At 42.2% G+C, this 16,348-nt stretch overlaps 1 protein-coding gene and 1 long non-coding RNA gene across 2 annotated transcripts in view; one reads left to right on the top strand and one right to left on the bottom strand.

Moving 5' to 3' along the window:
• The window catches only part of LOC128705498 (aminoacylase-1B-like), a 262,798-nt gene that overhangs the window by 87,147 nt on the left and 159,303 nt on the right, over nt 1-16,348 (top strand). The window lies entirely within an intron of this gene.
• Nucleotides 1-16,348, bottom strand: part of LOC138853966 (uncharacterized) — an 81,010-nt gene that overhangs the window by 44,888 nt on the left and 19,774 nt on the right. Inside the window, exon 2 of the long non-coding RNA XR_011393147.1 lies at nt 15,444-15,554. This is a non-coding gene — a long non-coding RNA (uncharacterized lncRNA). The remainder of the gene's footprint in view (nt 1-15,443; nt 15,555-16,348) is intronic.

Below are 16,348 nucleotides of genomic sequence, written 5' to 3'. Positions count from 1 at the left end.
GGACAGAAGAAGCAGAAACCTGGGAGGTGGCAGAAGAGGAAGAAACTTGGGAGGGAACAGGGGAGGAAGGTACAGTACGAGGAGGAGGGTGAACCTCTACACTTGTAACAGAGCCAGTGAGAGGGGAAGAACCAGGTACAGAGACAGGGAAGGTAAAATGAGGAGGTGGAAGATAGGTAGGAGGTGTTAACGGACCTTTTTTGACTTTTGAGAAGTAGAGGGACGATTGGGAGGAGGTGTCATATGAGATCTCGTCGCTACTTAGGCTTGTGAGGGAGAACACAAAGAAGCGAGATCAGACTGAGGCATTGAAGTAGGGACGTCTGAGCCTAGGACAGCAAAAGAATTAGATACAGGAGTGACTATGGGAGAGGTAACACAGAGGTGGTTGCAGAAGATGGGATCCCAGAAGTGGGGGGACGTTTTGAAACACGGGAATAAGAAACACGAGGTAGTCTCCCTTGGAGGCGGAGATGAAAAACTGCCATGGCATAAGGGAGACCATCTGCCTCTTTGAGGTAACGGATTTCCTGCTTGTTTAAGTAGACTGACAATGGCGAGAGTACGAAGGGTGAGCCTCATGACAATTAAGGCAAGAGGGAGGTCGATTGCAAGATGTATTAGAATGGTCATCGGCACCACAGACTGGGCATTCGGCGATAGATCTGCAATATTTCGCTGGATGGCCAAATCGCCAGCAATTTCTACACTGTTGTGGTGTAGGGATCACCTTTCGAACCTGTAATCGATGTCCTGCTACATAAACTGAGGATGGGAGTTCACGGCTGTCAAAAGTTAAACGAGCCACATTGCTAGGGTATCGTCTCTGCCCGCGGGCAGGAAGAACATAAGTGTCTACCTTGAGGATTGGGAGATCTTGGAGTTCCAGCTGTTCAAGAATGTCAGTGCCACATGTCTGGAAATTTTGTTGAACTATGGTATGGGGCAGAATGACGGTACCACAACAAGAATTGAGGGAATGATGTTTTTCAATAGTGACAGGAACAGTATCGATATGGGAAGGACGAGAAAGCTCATGAGCCTGGGTAGCATTCTGTATGGTGATGATGTGCATACTGCTCTTAAGAGCATGAAAAGAAATATCTTTACCAACATGGCGTAGGAGTGCCTTGCCAATACTGTGGTCAGAAAGATAGGCAGTAGAGGAAGTCGGTCGTAAAGTGAAGAATTTAGTCCACTGTGCAGTCTGAAACTGAGTGTGGAAAGGTAGTGAAGGAGGTGTCGATCTTTTCTGAGAAGAATGAGAAGGTGGAGAAGTATCATCAGCAGGTAATTGTCGTTGGCATTTAGGCGTGGGACCAGAGTTGGTCCAATGTGGAACGGGCCAGCGATTCGAAAATTGCTGCACCATAGAGGGAGAGGCCGGAAGCATAGTCAGAGGAGAGCGAAGGTCAGATAAATCGAAGGAGTCAGTCGAGGCCTCAGTACCTGAAGCGGGTGAGGAAACAGCACCGGCAAGAGGTACAGAGGCATGAGGAGTGTCCGAAGAGTGGTCCAAAGACGAGGGGTCAGAACGGGGTGCGGTATCAAGAAGGGGCCCGGGGGTAGTAGGTTCATGGACTAGGGCTGCCATGGTTAGGTTACTTCTTTCTTTTTGTTAAGAAAAAAAAGAAAAGAAAATAAAAATAAAAAAAGAATAAAAAAAAGGGGGGACCAGGGAGGGATAGTTCCTAGGAGGAATGAAAGGGCCAGAAATCTCCCTCTGCGCCCAAGAGGACCTCAGCACCGCAAGTAGCGCAGATGCAGCATGGAACCCGTGCCATACCCTACCCATCATGCCAGTAAACTGGCAATCCGGGATAGCAACCTCACATCTGCCGAGCTACCTCGGTGGACTAAAGAGAGGGCGGCCGGAAATCCTCCACAAAGCATACCTCCTTCAGCCACCACCCCCGGAATCCGAAAGGAGGCTTCTAGAGATACACCCGTTGCCTGAGAGACACCCAAAGCCACCCTCCGGAATACCAGAGAGGGATCGGGACATCCCCAGGCAATCCAGATTCCATGGCAAACTACGCCACCGCCAAGAACCTCAGTGGAATGGGATGGACCCCGGTACCCTTTCCCCTACCTAGGAACTAGCGTGCCTGTGAAAAAAAAAAAAAAAAAAGGCCAAAAAGGACGGGCAAAAGGGAGGGGTGGGGAGGAGGAGGAGGAAAGGAAAAAGGGGAGGATGGGGAGGATGGGATAGGGAACGGGGGATTGGGGGGTAATTAGATTCGGTCTGAGGAAGGAGACCGACAGGTCTAATTCCTCAGACCAAGAGCCTCTTCACCACACCAAGGAGCCCCCCTTGAAGAGGGGCAGGGCCAAGAGCTGAGCCTCGACCCCTGCAACCACAATTAGGTGAGTACAATTAGGCGAGTACACACACACACACACACACACACACACACACACACACACACACACACACACACACACACACACACACACACACACACACACACACACACACACGTGTACGTGGTAATGCTTTATTTACATTGAGCAAAGTCAGGGTATTTCTCCAGAATGGTCTGTAATATACCACTGTGGATAAAATACTTTGACATATCTTGAACATTTCCAGACGCAGATCTGCAATAATTATGTACGAGTCTTGAGTGCTAGAATTATGTAAGTCTTGTGTGGCCATACACAGGCCTACGGGCTTAGTGCTCCCCATGATTACAATCAATTCATAGTACATCCTCCATATAAATTTCATGTAGCAGTACAATATATTTATTATGCTAGTGAATTCAGTTGTTTGTATATATGGTGGCCCGTGGCCTGGTGGCTAAAGCTCTTGCTTCACACGGCGAGCGTCTGGGTTCGATTCCCAGCGAGGGTAGAAACATTGGGCATGTTTCTTTATACCGTTTGTCTATGTTCATCCATCAGTAAAATGGGTACCTGGGTGTTAGTCAACTGGTGTGGGTCGCATCCTGGGACAAAACTGACATAATTTGCCCGAAATGCTGTGTAACAAGCGGCTTTCTATATAGTAATATGTCACTGATGTCAGCTAGTTATGTATACTTTGTACATGTACTTGTAGTAAATAAAGACATTATATTTCTCAAACACAACAGCGATGAAAAGAAGCCGACCAAGAACTCGGCTGCGGTTAAGCAAGAACAGTTTATCCTCTAACCTAAACCAACAACGTCGCCATCGATCCTAAATGCTCATAGACAAAACCGGAAGTCTGAATAAGGTACATCCCTGAGAGATGGACAGGTCCCAGGCGGCTGTGCAACATGTTGAAGATTCTGCTAGTGTAAATGGTTCATTACCTTTGTAACTTGTCATGATTGTGACCTGATCTACCTGGAGTTCATTACCTTTGTAACTAGTTCATTATTATTATAATAAAAAAGAAGCGCTAAGCGTTCAGCTATCGTAACTTTGGGGTAGAGTCCCTGGACCCATTATGTACCTATGTGTGAAAATTTGTCTGGACTGCCTCCAAGTGAGTCGCCTACCCTGGCAAGCTCTGTTGAGACCGAGCTCTGAGGTCGGTACCTCAGTCTCACAAGTGGCTTATAGGACAGATTTTCATAAATGACTGATGTTTCAAGAAATCTCGCCTGCATGCACGTTTAAAGGACTAACTTACTTGGTGATGTAGAAGCTATTCTGGTCTTCAACCTCCCTAAGCTTAGCCCCTTTGGACTTCCCCTCAGAAACCATGTGCAACCAGGAGCCTTAATTCCTGCAATATTCAATTGTTATTAGTGACCTGCCTGCACCTCAAAAATTCCTATTTCCAAGGGGGGGGTGAATCCCCTAGAATACTATGCAGAAAGTGACACTAGCTTCTAGGTTGACAAGAGACACTGGTACGTACTGGGCATGCGCTGCCAGCTGCACAAAGGCCTACAGCTCAACTCACTCGCAACTTTCCCCAGACACTGGCCAGAATCCTAAGAAAAAGTGAAGGTCTTGTCTTACTGTATGGGCCTGACGGAGGAGGTCATCTACGGTACATCGAGGTGCCTCCACCAGATTTCCCCAGGTCTCATATGTGAAGACATGTGGGGGCGCCGCCTGCTGATGACGGCATGTGTTGTTCAGATGGTGTCTGGTCATAGAAGGAAGCTCTGGCGTCTTCGAGACCCACGCCTCGTCGTTCAAACTTGGGCTGCCAGTTCTCCCTAGCTAACTTAACCTAGTGTTTGCCTACATTTGGCCTATTACTACCTATGTTAAGGTCTTAGGTCTACATTATTATCTACAGTTGCCTCAATAATCCTAATATTAGTGTACTAACAGTATAAACTACCTACTTCTTCCATGAAGGGTAAATCTATCAATTAAGAAGTACCTTCCAACCACCTTCGCCAACCCCGGTGAGTGTGTTTGTGTTTTGGGTGGGTGTAAGGGCCCTCGAACGGTGTGTTTTTCCCCGTTGGGACTTCTCGGACCGAATAAGTTCCAACACTATGTAATGTTGAGGTACAGTCCCTAGACCCATTATGTACCTCTGTAATCTTTTGACTACCGCCCACACCATGGGTATGGGGTGCATAATAAACATATTAAACTAACTCACTGTCTTGAACACCTGAATAACCAGGAATCAAATAAGTTTATCTAGGCACAGGTATATATACGTACGATTATCATAGTGTAAATTACCAAGGATTTTTCCAACAAAGTGCCTTATTTGGAGTCCTTATTTTTTTATGCTGGCTGAAAGGGAGTCTAAGTGAAAGGGTGACTACTTCCATGATCAGGAAAATCAAATTTTGAAAAATATATCACAAGATCACCAGGATAGATATATAGTACAAGTGAACTTTATTACACAAAGAAGAAAAAATAACGAAAAGAAGCAAGGGTAACGGTTGATCAGGCTCTGATCCACCAGGAGGCCTGGTCACAGACCGGGCCGCGGGGGCGTTGACCCCCGGAACTCTCTCCAGGTAAACTCCAGGTAACCTGTACAAATCATTAAAATAGAATAAACGCATTAAATCAGATAACTGCCCGAAATGCCTAGCCATGCTAGGCGTTCTAGTGGTACACTCTGTAATCATTATTTAACAACATGTAAACCACACAACAACCAAATTCTGTAAATTCAACATTGTAATCTTTATAGAGAATAAAGTTTGAATTTGAATTTGAGCTGAAAAATAGCAGAAATCACAAGATATTCACACAGCAATACTACTAAAAACAGGAGATTCATAGACAAACAAGGAACAGGTGAACAATCTAACAGAAGGGAAGTGTGTATGGTGGTGAGAAACCAGCAGTTGAGAGGCTGCTGTGTGCAGGCTGTGGTGGTGGTCCCACCTTATGAGCCACGTAAGGGGGCTGTAGGGCAATTTTCCGCGCGTTCTCCAAAAAAAAAAAAAATTCGAAAAATTACGGAAATCGAGTTATTTATACCGAAAAATAGCTTAACTCTTTGGCAAAACAATGGTACAAGAATCAATGTTCTTCGATGTTTCTACAAGAAATTATAGTCATTTATATCAGGTATGGTGACGGCGATGTGGGTAGCGAATCTGCTCACAGCCCATATATATTTTGGAATTTTTTCCTTGTTTTTATCGCTTTTTCTTGCATTATTCTTTCTAATATAATTGACTATTTGGCATCATAAAACAGTAGGCGGAGCTTATCAGGAACCATATGGGAACACTTGGCAGTATTCCCGCTCCAGAGAGCCAGAAGAAATCACTTCATTATTACTCTTATATCAGCTTACATATCAACTCTACGGCTTATTTATCTATCAGAATTGATCTAATATGATATAATAAACACTATAAATAACATACAAACATGTTATATACTCTAGACTGAATAAAATAATCCATAATATGGCGAGAGACCATCGGGAATATTTCGATATAAATGAGTGAATCCTCTCATGTCGTATTCTTTGGTCTCTGAGTAAGAGAAAACGGTGTTTTGAAGAGGATAACTGCACTAGAACATCAGTTTACTAAGAAATACACCCAAACGCGATTTTCGCGAAAAAAAAAAAAAAAATCGAGACGGCGGGCCGGCCGGCGTTCCAGGCCAATATCTCGGAAGTAACTTATTCACCTACTGTAAATAATTCTTCCTTTATTACTTAATTAAATGGAATAATATTCACAGAAATTGTAAAATAATGATTTCTCTATTTACTGATGGTATATTTTGGGAAATATTCCAATTATTTTGGGATTTATGTGGGAGTAAAGGGCAGATATTTTGCAACATTCCAAGAACTAATAAACTTTATTTTTTTTGTGAAATAAAGATAAGACATTTAGAGGACATTATACTTTTAGAAAGTCGTATTAACATTGTTCTCTCGGCACCAAGTGTCCAAAGAACCTTACATCGTCCCATATAGGAATAAATTTTTACACAAGGGCATTTTCAGTAAATCAGTCTTTTCTCAGTTGTTGTTCGAGGTATATTTTTGATAAATATTTTCAAGAAAGAGTGAAAACACTGTCTTGTGCACCAAAACTGGAGGAAATCGGACGGTAAACAAACGAGCTACAATTTTTTGACCGATGGCCCCCTAAGTTCCCCCGTCTTCTAATGTCATGTTCATTTTTCCACTATAATCTACCTTGTCCATAATTACTATCACATTTGCTTTGTCTGTTTCGTAAGGTGAAGTCCAGGATCTTTACTTAATTCATGGTATAACTTAACAAATATTTGAGGACAACTGTGTTGCAGACGTCTGAACTTTGTTCTGACCTCTACAACAGACAAAGCAAATGCGATAGTAATTATGGACAAGGTGAGTATAGTGGAAAAATAAACATGTTATTTGAAGACTGGAGGAACTTACATGCCACCTTAAATAAGAAGATAGGAGCGGCAGAGAGAGGTCTGCTAGACTAGTTGACATGTTCAACTCTAATTCTGCCACTCTCGTTGAATCCCCAATTAAGCGATGAGAGGAAGGGGGGCTATTTTTCACAAAGATGAATTTCATGTAGTACAGGTTGAATAAATCCACTCTGCAGCCTTAAGAATTAAACCCACTCCACTCTGACAGTCACAAGTGTACATCATAATACATCTGGGCCATCACACACCACCTATTGCCGGAGATAAAAATAAAAGATATACGAATATGTAACACACTTAACATGTAAGGTGTTTGAAGCCTAATTAACAGAATGGTGGAATAATAAAAATACACTAAATAAGGCAATATTAATGACATATACAACAGAAATTGCAGAAATCATCTACCCAACCTATAATAAATAACGAAAAATTGAAAACACTAGTAACACCGACCTTAATCCTTTTATATGATTAAATGACTGAAAGACGGAAACAATACCATAATACTGTACATACAGGAGGGTCAGGGGAGACATGATAACGACATACAAAATACTGAGTGGAATAGACAAGGTGGACAGACAGAATGTTCCAGAGAGGGGACACAGCAACAAGGGGTCACAATTGGAGGTTGAAGACTCATGAGCCAAAGGGATGTTAAAAAGTATTTCTTGAGTCAGAGAGTTGTCAGGAAGTGGAATAGTCTCGCAAGTGAGGTAGTGGAGGCAGGATCCATACATAGCTTTAAGTTGAGGTATGATAAAGCTCATGGAGTAGGGTAAGAGAGGATCTAGTAGCCCTCAGTGAAGAGGCGGGGTCAGGAGCTGAGTCTCGACCCCTGTAACCACAATTAGGTGAATTAGGCGAGTACGTGCAGCAACAGCTGCTCAGGAAAGCGAGGGTCGAGGCTCTCCTGGTTACATAAAGAAAAAAAGGTAGCAAGAAGAGAAATTAGGATGAAATAGGCAGGACTCAAGCTGAAGACGCTTATCTTAAACCTGCAGATGACACTGGCAGGCAAAGTATGCAACAAGAAACCTGGGAACAGTGGCCTGCAAACTAGTGCACCTCCAGACAAACTGGAAGAGAAATAAAATAAGGCCTGATAAACTTTTCCCTTACAGCGACACAGTCAGCATTCACTGTGAAGGGCAATGGAACGCGAGGAGTCAAAGCAAAAGATTGCAATGCACTTTGAGAGTCAGGCTTTCAAAGTGCACTGAATAGCTTATGGCTGCAAGTGCGTAAAACGCTGCTGTGAAAAATACTAGTCAAATCCGGTAAGCTTCACTGTATCACTAACTGGGAAAAACAGCTATAACGGCTACAGCCCTACACTATCAGAGGATTTAAAACGAACAGTATACACAGCAGTATCATACAAGTAATTGAAAATGCCCAGGAAGAGAAACAATGTCACTGATACAGGATTTTGGAAAGGGGGGGGGGGAGGGGGGAAGGGAAGGAGGAACAATGATTGTGACCAGATATAGACATGTAAAAGTTCATTACTTTTGTAACTTGTTCAGCTATCAAAACTTTGGGGTCCATTCCTTGGACCCATTATGTACCTCTGTAATCTTTTGACTACCGCCCACAGGATGGGTATGTGGTGCATAATAAAGATATTAAATTCATATATACCTTACAAAGAGAAATAGAAATGAACAGGGTAAACAAAAAAGGGAGGTAGCTTGAGAGAAATAACCAAAATCTAAAGGCAATATCTATGATGAAAGTGACGGTTTTACTAATGTGATTATTTTATAAATAGCAAAGTAATTAAAAAGGCACCCAGAAAGCATAGACAGTATCTCGATGGTTTTGGCGTAAGGAAAAGGCACCCAAGGCACAGACGTAGCAGTCCCTGGATAGTATCAAGTTAGGAGAGAATAAGTGTTGGAGATGAATACATCTGATCCTTATAATCGAATGTTGATATAACGAAGGCGATTTCACCTATCGGTCTCCCTAGTAGCGACAAATTTTATTAAACTTAATCTGCTAAGACACGTCGCCGTAAAGGCTATCACGTGTTATTTCCGTGACATTCTGTAAGAAATTTAACAGTTTGGCAGACGGTGACAGGGAAACCATATATGAGAATATTGAATAGGGAATAACACAGCGCCAAGAAAATATAACAGTTCGTTTTAGATGCTCTGTAGGGAGCATCAATAAGTGTCCACCTCTGTAGGGAGGTGGACACTTATTAAGTATCTGTGCCAGGGCAAGCAAAGGCGAAATCATTCGCATAAAAAGAAGAACAAATTCCTTGAGGTAGTACTGAAACTAGACCACGTCACCACCAGAGTTACAGTGGCATCCACTTCAAAGACAATGACAACAATTATAACTAAAAGAAACAGTGGATCAGGTAAAAATTAAACTAGGCTTTGTAGGGTGTCATGAGATGCTGGATGAGGAGGAGAATGGACAACCAGTTAAGGTATCACCTTGGGTGGTGAAAGCCGAGGAAAGTCACTAGGAGAAAATAAGCAAGTCAGATTCCATAGAGAACTGAGCAAGAAACTCGTTAGGGAAACAGGATTTAAAAGCAGATTAAGCTCTGTTCCAGCACCTCAGTATTACAGTTCAGAGAGGTAATGCCTGTTGTATTTTTGACAGGTTGCCTTATATCTATATAAGCTTTTTTTTCTTTTATCAAAAAGGATTTTTACTCTCACTCCCTTAGGTGATTTGTTGCCAAACCTTACCTCTCAGGGCCCTACCCGACTGCATAAGCTGACGTATTTCTTACCCTAATGTTCATTTGAAATTACGCATTTTGTATTCGTTTCCTCTGTGTCATTCCTTTATAAACAGCAGCGCAAGATGAGGTAAACGCACCCACCATCTTTATCTCCATCCTCATCCTCACCCTCCCATCCCCTTTCTCTCTCTCTCTTAACATCAGTAACATGTCTACCTGACGACACCATTATCCTCGGTATCTAAACCCGGAATAAATACAAGTGTGGTCAGTTTGTCAAGATATACTATGTTTGTCCGAGAACAGGAGCAGCATCTGGCAGCAGTGTGGTGGGCTGGGGTGGGTTTATGGATGGGCTGGGGGTGTTGGACTGGTGGGCGAGACGAGGATAGCATGTGTCAACGTGGAGAAACTAGGCCAGAGAACAATGAGTTGGCTGACGCGAGAGAAAACACACAACTAACAACTTGTCCCTTGTGTTGGCAAGATCTATACATTGCAATGGAGAAGAAAGCGAAAAAAGAAAACTAATTTGTTTTTGGGTTATCCCTTAATTAAGTTCCCCATGAAAAGAACACACAGTTGTTTAAATGTAAATATTGATTCCCTTAAGTTTCCCCTGAAAAGAACACACCCTTATTTAGATGTAAATACTGATTCCCTTAAGTCTCCCCTGTAAATATCGATTCCCGAGAGGTCATGCAGTCCTCATGACTAGTTTTATGGTTACGTTCACGGCCCAGGAGCTGGATTTCAAATTCAGCCAACATTAATTTTAGAAAACGAGCGGTAAATCTGTAGGGGGTCATGCACACACAATTAAGGGACGTCTTCGACAGCCAGCCAGTCACTGTTGTCCTTTTTTAGTTCAGAAAAGCTTACGGTGTTGCAAGACATTACAAGGTCTTGTCACAAGCCTATTCCTTAAGCCTAAGAGGCAAACTATAAAATTTCTTCAAAGATTTATCAAAGGACCCCAATGGAAAAAAGTCACTTAGTCATGACTCTTTGTTGTTCATCGTAGGTAATTTACACTATGTATGATAATTGTATGTATGATAATTGTAATGTTAATTGTGTAATTAACATTAGGTAATTTACACCAGGTCATTTACATTAGGTATGATAATTGTACTTATGTGTACCTGTACCTAAATAAACTTACAGAGAGGCAGTTCATCGTTTAGAAATAACTCCACCCCCTTTATTTTGTACAAGACGAAAATGTCTCCTCACTTCTAAGATCAGTTGGAATTTTTAACCCGGGAGGGGGTTAGCCACCCAGGATAACCCAATAAAGTCGTGCGTCATCGGGGACTGTCTGTCTTTAGAGGTCCTTTAATCTTGTCCCCCCCAGGATGCGACCCACAACAGTTGACTAACACCCATGAACCTACTGCTAGGTGAACACGGGCAGTAGGTGGAAGGAAACACGCCCAACATTTCCACCCGTGCTGGGGATCGAACCCCAACACTCAATGTAAGGCGAATGCGTTACCAACCGAGCTATATAATTCCTGATAGCTATTAACGGACTTTTCCCTGTTCTTCCCACAGATATCTAAGTTATTCTTTTATGTCGACAATTTTGTCACTCCTTGTGCAATGTGGAATGGCCAATTGGGCCATTCCATATTACAAACCATTTACAACTGAAAGATTTTGATAAATTTCCCCATTCAAAATAAAAAAAAATCAAAATTTTTATTTCTTTGTGTAGTATACAAGCTGTAGTTTAATTGTAATATAGAGACCCACTAGGATGCTTGAGCATTTCGGGCACAGTAGCGGTCCATGCTAACCTCCCTATGGTGTATAGAAATATACCTAGTTGGACGACTTGTTAGAAGCAGATGGCCCAGTGGTTAACGCACTGACCTGTGAGTTTCACGACTTATTCACCAAGGGAGTGAGTCGTAAAAGTCGGCTACCTATCATCTACCATCTATTATCAGCTTATCTTATACGCATAGGGTTTTCATATTGGTGAAATTTCGATTCCTATTTAATTATCATGGTTAAAATATGTGCGTCTGTCTTTTCTGAGTGATTTAATGGCCGATGGTTCTTACTGCCAGGATAATACAGATTCAATTTAGTTAGTGTGGGGTCAAATTTGAAAAAAAAAAGAAATCTTAAAACGTGGAGTCGTTGGAATTTTCATAATTAAATGGGACTTATAAAACATAAAAACTTATGGGATTGTGGAGAATTTTAAAATTAATACAACTACAAAAACATAAATAAAAATATCTTGAACGTTCACATTTTTATAGTGTTTATAAATTTCGTGAGTCGAGTGAACCCTTAAATACTACACAGCGTGATGCCAGAGCCGTCCATCCGTTAGCTGCAGTTTCCTCATACCATGTAAGGTTTTTTGTATACAGCTTCAAAATGCCTTTACCACTCGGTTTCAAACTTCAAACCCTGGTCAACTATTACTAGGTGAAGGTTTGTAAGGCATTTGAGGTGTGCAGGTGCTCTCTGCTAGTTTTTATATAGACCATTCCCGAAACTGACTTCCAAGATATTACTTTAACGATCATTTTCTGATCGGCTTCACAATTGCAGGTATTACCAAATAATTGACTTGTATTGTTATTGGTTGTGAGTTACTGGTTATTGTCTCACATTTCCTCCAAGAGCTATAAGACTCCTAAAGGTTTAACACTTGTCAGTAATCGAAATACAGCAGTGTACACTGACTGTTTTTTTATCCTAGGTAATGTACACGTTGGTTATGTATAATAATTGTATTTGTGTGTACCTGGATCTAAATAAACTTACATTGACGTTCTGGAAGCTTCAGACGTTTCCCTTACTTCCAGAGCAACTGCCTCCCAGCATTCATAAGGGGGATTACCAATAGGCTCCTGGCTGTCTTCAAAAATGCGCTGGACAAGAACCCTAAGTCAGTACCTGACCAGCCGCGCTGTGGCTCGTACGTCGGGTTGCATGCGGCCAACAGTAAAAGCCTGGATAATCAGGCCCTTATCCACCATGAAGCCTGGTCACAGACCGGGCCGCGGGGGCGTTCACCCCCGAAACCCTCTGTAGGTATACTCCAGGTATCTCCAGAGTAATCTTAGCACATTTAGAGCCCAGTGGAAATAAGCCAGTCTGATGACATGGCCTCACTGAGTTAGCCTGGACTACTAAACCGCCGGGTTAATAACCCGGAAGAAATCCATAAGAGTCGGCGAACATTACAACAGTAGAGTAGAATGCAATACTCTCCATCCTCCCACACACTTCAGCTATATTTACCACTTCATGCATGATTTCAGACTCCGCGAAGTGCGTTACAGACTCTTCAGAACTTCGCCTCCACACAGTCCATCGTGCCTCGTAAATAACAATGGTTGTGTAATAACGTGGGTAGAATTACTGACGATATCTTAGGTAAGAGGACACATTTGCAGCTATTGCGATATTTTACCGTGGAAACGTTTCGCTCTTCAGGAGCTTTGTCCAGCCGTTTCGCTCCTGGAGAGCGAAACGTTGCCACTATAAGATGTCATGCAAGTTGCATTTGTGTCCTCTAGAAAGTGCAAAGAGGTCGCTTGTTTTTGTTGAACCTGCAGACAGACAGCCTTTCGACTGTCACCAGCTATCAGTCTCACACTGGAGGGTCGCTTTCTCAGGCTGTATTTCCCAGAACTCTTTCAGCGAGCGAGAGAAAGATAGAAAAACATGACCTCAGGCTTGAAACCTTGAGGTCTTGAAGCCTCGACTTGACACATCAGACCAACGCAAGCATTACCCCTTGCCCTGGCTGACCCACACGGATTTACCACTTCCACACACCTATAGCTTTCGTAAAGCCATGTAAAGGCCACCCGAATGATCAATCAGCTTGTGGTGTTTGTGGATGAAGCAAGTACGACTGATCAGACTGTCAACGTGACGGTCTGGTCTGGGAACGGGCCACTGGGGCGCTGAACCAGGATGGGGTCACAGAGTGCATGGGGAAAATAGGAGGCAATCGGGTTCGATCCTAAGGAAAGGGGGAAATATGTCCGACTCCTTGGATCAAGATCCCCTCTCTCTCATTTGAGAACTATATGTTTCTAGCTGTGATCTCATTTCCCATTCTTTATTTACCCTTCTCTTCACCCATTTCTCCTCCATTTACCCTTCCTTTCTATCTCCTCCTCCTCCCACTTCGTCCTCTCTTCCCTCCTCTCCCTTCCGCCGCCGCCTCCTCCCCCTCCTCTCCCTGCGCCGCCTCTTCCTCTTCTTCTCCCTGCAGGACGCTTCCATTATGCAAATCACTCGCAATAACGAGGACAGCTTCACTCCTTCACGAAAAAAGGAAATAAAAATTAAATATGTTCGTGAGAAAGTGGTCTCTCTCCCCCTCTTTTTCCCCTCCCTCCTTCCCCTTATTATGTCCATCCTTTTCCTTCTTCCTCCCCTCATGTATCACACTTCCCACTTCCTAACATCCCCTTCCTTATTATTCACATCCTTTTCCCCCTCCCCATTCCCTCTCTCTTCCCCTCCTTTCCCCATCTCGCTTCACAGTCAGGCACAGACTCAGGAGGGACACACACAGCTTTAAGAAGAGGTATGATACAGATCATGGAGAGAGAGGTCCTAGAGGCGACAAGTGAAGAGGCGAGGCCAGGAGCTATGGTTCGACCCCTGCAACCACAATTAGGTGAGGCGAGTACACACGCACACACACATACACAGTGTACACACACAGTGTACAGTGTACACACACACACACACACACACACGCGGGGCCAGGAGCCGAGTCTCGACCCCTGCAACCACAATTAGGTGAGTACAATTAAGTGAGTACACAGGGTGACAGTAAGACGAGAGAGAGAGGGGTGGGTGGACTGCATTTTCTTGGACTGTAAGAAGGCGTTTGACACAGTTCCACACAAGAGATTAGTGCAAAAACTGGAGGACCAAGCAGGGATAACAGGGAAGGCACTACAATGGATCAGGGAATACTTGTCAAGAAGACAGCAGCGAGTCATGGTACATGGCGAGGTGTCAGAGTGGGCACCGGTGACGAGTGGGGTCCCACAGGGGTCAGTCCTAGGACCAGTGCTGTTTCTGGTATTTGTGAACGACATGGATTCATACATAGCTTTAAGCAGAGGTATGATAAAGCTCATGGTTCAGGGAGAGTGACCCAGTAGAGACCAGTGAAGAGCCGGAGCCAGGAGCTGTGAATCGACCCCTGCAACCACAACTAGGCGAGTACACACACACACCAGATCGTTGCTACATCATCCATAATGTGGAAAGTTTGTACCAAACACTACTTAACCTAAAATTGGTCATTAAGGGCTGGATACTTTTATGCAGATTCCTTCCAGTGTTGTCAAGGGTGCTGGACCTTACTAATTAAGGGGTGTGGAATGACCTTACTAATTAAGGGGTGTAGAATGACCTTACTAATTAAGGGGTGTGGAATGCTGGAGGATCTTAGATGTCATGGAATGAAACAGGTCGTAGTGAACAGCGGGATCCTGGAATGACTTCCCGTGAGTACTTAAAATAACAGGATCAAAGGAACGGGACTTTACCCTTCCATGGATCAAACCTGATTCTCGCTCATTCCTCAGGTTTAAAAGGAATATCTTAATAAAAATGAATAATAAAAGTAATAAAAATGAAAATATATAAAAATAATAATAATAATAATAATAATAATAATAATAATAATAATGATAATAATGAATACAGTTTATTTTTCATTTGAAACAGTAATTACAGTGATTTTATTAATGCAGATCCACGCTCTATCCCCATGCTCTAATTCCTTGAATCAAGAGCCCTTCACCAGCCCGAAGCCCATGGTGGAGTCCCATGTTCATAAAATTAAGCCAGCTAGGAAGAGGGTGGGTGGGTGGGGGGTTGTGATCTAACAGCCACTTACTTGACCACTTCTGCAGTACGTCCTGGTTCTTTTGAAGATCCTCCTCGTCTACTACGTGTCTACTACGTGTCTACTACGTGTCTACTCTTCTATCTCCAGGAACCTGCACATCTGTAAACAGTAAAATATGTCTCAATTACCTCTCAGGTGTGTACACACACGAACACCTGTACAAAGACTTTTAATGTAATTACGCATGTGAACACGGATGCGCATCAGCACTATATACATTCCCATGCGTAACAGTCCACACATATATATATATATATATATATATATATATATATATATATATATATATATATATATAAATATATATATATATAAATATATATATATATAGATCTATATATATATATATATATGTCGTGCCGAATATGTAAAACTGGTCAGTTAGCAAATACTCATTTAAAATTAAGTCCTTTCTAAAATTTTCTCTTATACGTTTAAAGATATATTTTTTTTCATTAATGTTAATGTAAAAAATTTTAATTTTGCACCAAAAGAATCTTAGAAAACTTACCTAACCTTATTATAACAAGAACAATTTATTTTAGCCTAACCCAACTATATATATTTTAGATTTGTTTACAATAATTTAATACTAAACAAACAAAGTGAAATATATTTTTTTTCGTTAGGTTCAGAATGATTTTGGCGAAATTATTGCATACACAAATTTTCACTTGTCCTATATGGCAAGATGAGCGTTGCTATTTAAGCCAAGATCGCAAATTCTGCCTATTCGGCACATGTATATATATATATATATATATATATATATATATATATATATATATATATATATAATATATATATATATATATATATATATATAATATATATATATATATGCGCTAAACCCGTAGGGGTCATACAGTGCCTTGGGTGGGGGGAGAGGTAAC

This window comes from Cherax quadricarinatus, chromosome 44 (assembly GCF_038502225.1).
Source record: "Cherax quadricarinatus isolate ZL_2023a chromosome 44, ASM3850222v1, whole genome shotgun sequence".
Taxonomy (NCBI): Eukaryota; Metazoa; Arthropoda; class Malacostraca; order Decapoda; family Parastacidae; genus Cherax; species Cherax quadricarinatus.
The sequence above is the reverse complement of the archived record's forward strand: the minus strand, read 5'-3'. Positions and strand labels throughout refer to the sequence as shown.